Consider the following 5,000-nt stretch of genomic DNA (forward strand, 5'->3'; position numbering starts at 1 on the left):
CGGTGCACCCAACATCACAATAGTACCTCCTGTCACAGCGCACAAACAATGACATGAGTCAAAGACACAGGTCTGACACAAGCATAGAATTGGAGCGCCGCCTCTAATAAGCCAAAGGTGCATCCTGACGTGACAAATCTGATCATGTCACAAGCATTCACTTACTATAATCACTATCAACGAACCTGCCGCCCCCGCCCCCCCCCCTACACCTTTCCTTACAACAACGTGTAACCTAACCTAACCTAACCTATGTTGTACCTTAACCTAACCTATGTTGTACCTTAACCTAACCTATGTTGTACCTTAACCTAACCTATGTTGTGCCTTAACCTAACCTATGTTGTGCCTTAACCTAACCTATGTTGTGCCTTAACCTAACCTATGTTGTGCCTTAACCTAACCTATGTTGTGCCTTAACCTAACCTATGTTGTGCCTTAACCTAACCTATGTTGTGCCTTAACCTAACCTATGTTGTGCCTTAACCTAACCTATGTTGTGCCTTAACCTAACCCATGTTGTGCCTTAACCTAACCCATGTTGTGCCTTAACCTAACCCATGTTGTGCCTTAACCTAACCCATGTTGTGCCTTAACCTAACCCATGTTGTGCCTTAACCTAACCCATGTTGTGCCTTAACCTAACCCATGTTGTGCCTTAACCTAACCCATGTTGTGCCTTAACCTAACCCATGTTGTGCCTTAACCTAACCCATGTTGTGCCTTAACCTAACCCATGTTGTGCCTTAACCTAACCCATGTTGTGCCTTAACCTAACCCATGTTGTGCCTTAACCTAACCCATGTTGTGCCTTAACCTAACCCATGTTGTGCCTTAACCTAACCCATGTTGTGCCTTAACCTAACCCATGTTGTGCCTTAACCTAACCCATGTTGTGCCTTAACCTAACCCATGTTGTGCCTTAACCTAACCCATGTTGTGCCTTAACCTAACCCATGTTGTGCCTTAACCTAACCCATGTTGTGCCTTAACCTAACCCATGTTGTGCCTTAACCTAACCCATGTTGTGCCTTAACCTAACCCATGTTGTGCCTTAACCTAACCCATGTTGTGCCTTAACCTAACCCATGTTGTGCCTTAACCTAACCCATGTTGTGCCTTAACCTAACCCATGTTGTGCCTTAACCTAACCCATGTTGTGCCTTAACCTAACCTATGTTGTGCCTTAACCTAACCCATGTTGTGCCTTAACCTAACCCATGTTGTGCCTTAACCTAACCCATGTTGTGCCTTAACCTAACCCATGTTGTGCCTTAACCTAACCCATGTTGTGCCTTAACCTAACCCATGTTGTGCCTTAACCTAACCCATGTTGTGCCTTAACCTAACCCATGTTGTGCCTTAACCTAACCCATGTTGTGCCTTAACCTAACCCATGTTGTGCCTTAACCTAACCCATGTTGTGCCTTAACCTAACCCATGTTGTGCCTTAACCTAACCCATGTTGTGCCTTAACCTAACCCATGTCGTGCCTTAACCTAACCCACGTCGTGCCTTAACCTAACCCACGTTGTCGCCTAACGTAACCCACGTTGTCGCCTAAACCTGCTCTGTAATTGTTATACGACTCGTTCAATTAGTGTAGTGTTGCCCACCCGCAACCCTCGCAATATAGTTCGCTACTCGCACTCCCCGCTCCCCTGTGTATCGCTTCATGTTAAACACCTTGCAAGTCTTGCTCACTTTCCACATGCTCCTGCTGTACACTGTAATGTGGATGGCAGCAGGACGTACATGCCGCCCCTCCCCACGTCCCCACCTTGCCCCCTGCCTTCGCAAGCTGGTTGGTGAGAACTTTGCATGTTCAATGCCCTCCGCATGCGACGTACTCAGGCTACGTTGTGGTGCGGCCTGTGTCAACTGTCCGCTAATGTCGTACGCGTAAACCACAATCTGTACTGCACATTCGTCCTTATGTACTGAATGATACATCGTGGCACATGTGTGACCGTACAACGACTGCGCCCAAAAACGGCGGACCATACAGTGCAAATATTGTGCACGCAGCTACGTGTCGTCTCCCTATGAGAGCTGGATTGCAGTGTGGTACGCCATAGAGACGTGTGGGAGGAACGGACGCCGTGGATGGCGATCAGCATGAGCTGTCTGTTGATGTATTCGGACCTAGTCGTCTCTCCTCACACACCGTGATGGCATGGTGCACCGCGTTCCATATCTGCGACATGCTACAGAGGCCGGTTGACAGTCGTTCGAGCAATGGACATCGCATACGTACGGGGGCCACCTTCCACGTATTGTCTAGGCGTGCACATTTTGTTGCGTGTATGTGGGCAGACGTAGTGTGGCGTGACACCTGACACAGGCATGCAATAATCGTGGAAGTTGCAAATGGCGATGGACGCCTGCGTTTTCTGGTGAAGTTACGCAAATGAACAAATGGTAACCTGTTGTGGTGCGGTTGTTCTCGCTAGGGGTGAATCGGTGATGGCGACGATAGGTTGAGGTACTAACCGGTTGTTCCAGCGATACCCACCATGCCGACGAAACTGAACGGCATCTGGGTGTGAAGCGATACGCGGCGGTGGCTGGGTGGGACCGTCCCCGGCCGGTGAGGGGGCGCCTCCCGGCGTGCTGGCCGCGCGGTGCGTGGGCGCACGCGCTACAGCCGGCTGGTGGGGGCGGCCAGTGGCAGGCGCGCCGGCCGACGGACGCGGCAGGCGTCGCAGCTGCGCGCCGGCGCACCCTGCGCGCGGCGCCGTGCGGCCAAAGTAGGTCCTCGCGGGCCCGGTGCGAAGCGCGGTGGACATCTTCAGTGTGCTGGTCCGATTGAGGACTGTGTGCGTTGAGGATGCGCTGCCGCCCGGCGCTCGGCGCCGCGACGCCGTCTGCTGCTCGGTCGCCCCAGCGGTTCTCGCTGGTGGTTTGTATCGCAGCTGTGCGGATGTGTTGGCGCGTGCGCTGTGCTGGGAGAGTTCGCTTCGGCACCCAAGTGGGGCTTTTGTCCTTCTGTGGCGCTGGCGTTGGAGCTGCCGGTCACCGTAGGTGGCGCGTGTTGTCTCCCGCCGGCAATGCCACGACAGCACGCTCCCGGGCCTCTGTCGGCAGCGGCAAGCTCAGTTGGGAGCACGGGTGGTCGCACCGAAAGCGTCTACTCGCCTAACTCCGGGCGATTGCGCCTCTCTCGAACCCGACCAAGTACTTGGGACGGCGCTGCGCGCCGCCGGGACCTGAGAGGGTTTCGAGGTGTATTGTGCAGGGGAGCTCAGCCTCCTCCTGTTTGCAGAATGATTGAGCGGACGCTTGCGTGTTCGCGCGGGCCCCCGGGACACACTCCCGGGCGGCCGGCTGCTCAGCTCTAGTTGACGCAGCTCCCTGGTTGATCCTGCCAGTAGTCATATGCTTGTCTCAAAGATTAAGCCATGCATGTCTCAGTACAAGCCGCATTAAGGTGAAACCGCGAATGGCTCATTAAATCAGTTATGGTTCCTTAGATCGTACCCACGTTACTTGGATAACTGTGGTAATTCTAGAGCTAATACATGCAAACAGAGTCCCGACCAGAGATGGAAGGGACGCTTTTATTAGATCAAAACCAATCGGTCGGCTCGTCCGGTCCGTTTGCCTTGGTGACTCTGAATAACTTTGGGCTGATCGCACGGTCCTCGTACCGGCGACGCATCTTTCAAATGTCTGCCTTATCAACTGTCGATGGTAGGTTCTGCGCCTACCATGGTTGTAACGGGTAACGGGGAATCAGGGTTCGATTCCGGAGAGGGAGCCTGAGAAACGGCTACCACATCCAAGGAAGGCAGCAGGCGCGCAAATTACCCACTCCCGGCACGGGGAGGTAGTGACGAAAAATAACGATACGGGACTCATCCGAGGCCCCGTAATCGGAATGAGTACACTTTAAATCCTTTAACGAGTATCTATTGGAGGGCAAGTCTGGTGCCAGCAGCCGCGGTAATTCCAGCTCCAATAGCGTATATTAAAGTTGTTGCGGTTAAAAAGCTCGTAGTTGGATTTGTGTCCCACGCTGTTGGTTCACCGCCCGTCGGTGTTTAACTGGCATGTATCGTGGGACGTCCTGCCGGTGGGGCGAGCCGAAGGCGTGCGACCGCCCCGTGCGTGCTCGTGCGTCCCGAGGCGGACCCCGTTGAAATCCTACCAGGGTGCTCTTTATTGAGTGTCTCGGTGGGCCGGCACGTTTACTTTGAACAAATTAGAGTGCTTAAAGCAGGCAAGCCCGCCTGAATACTGTGTGCATGGAATAATGGAATAGGACCTCGGTTCTATTTTGTTGGTTTTCGGAACCCGAGGTAATGATTAATAGGGACAGGCGGGGGCATTCGTATTGCGACGTTAGAGGTGAAATTCTTGGATCGTCGCAAGACGAACAGAAGCGAAAGCATTTGCCAAGTATGTTTTCATTAATCAAGAACGAAAGTTAGAGGTTCGAAGGCGATCAGATACCGCCCTAGTTCTAACCATAAACGATGCCAGCCAGCGATCCGCCGCAGTTCCTCCGATGACTCGGCGGGCAGCCTCCGGGAAACCAAAGCTTTTGGGTTCCGGGGGAAGTATGGTTGCAAAGCTGAAACTTAAAGGAATTGACGGAAGGGCACCACCAGGAGTGGAGCCTGCGGCTTAATTTGACTCAACACGGGAAACCTCACCAGGCCCGGACACCGGAAGGATTGACAGATTGATAGCTCTTTCTTGATTCGGTGGGTGGTGGTGCATGGCCGTTCTTAGTTGGTGGAGCGATTTGTCTGGTTAATTCCGATAACGAACGAGACTCTAGCCTGCTAACTAGTCGCGTGACATCCTTCGTGCTGTCAGCGATTACTTTTCTTCTTAGAGGGACAGGCGGCTTCTAGCCGCACGAGATTGAGCAATAACAGGTCTGTGATGCCCTTAGATGTTCTGGGCCGCACGCGCGCTACACTGAAGGAATCAGCGTGTCTTCCTAGGCCGAAAGGTCGGGGTAACCCGCTGAACCTCCTTCGTGCTAGGGA

At 53.0% G+C, this 5,000-nt stretch overlaps 1 non-coding gene across 1 annotated transcript in view; it reads left to right on the plus strand.

The window, feature by feature from the left end:
- The first annotated feature begins 3,351 nt into the window (after positions 1-3,351).
- Positions 3,352-5,000, plus strand: part of LOC124728250 — a 1,909-nt gene continuing 260 nt past the window's right edge. The window contains exon 1 of the ribosomal RNA XR_007007269.1: positions 3,352-5,000. This exon is cut by the window's right edge and continues 260 nt beyond it. This is a non-coding gene — a ribosomal RNA (small subunit ribosomal RNA).

Source organism: Schistocerca piceifrons, unplaced genomic scaffold (genome assembly GCF_021461385.2).
Source record: "Schistocerca piceifrons isolate TAMUIC-IGC-003096 unplaced genomic scaffold, iqSchPice1.1 HiC_scaffold_1143, whole genome shotgun sequence".
NCBI classification, from domain to species: Eukaryota; Metazoa; Arthropoda; class Insecta; order Orthoptera; family Acrididae; genus Schistocerca; species Schistocerca piceifrons.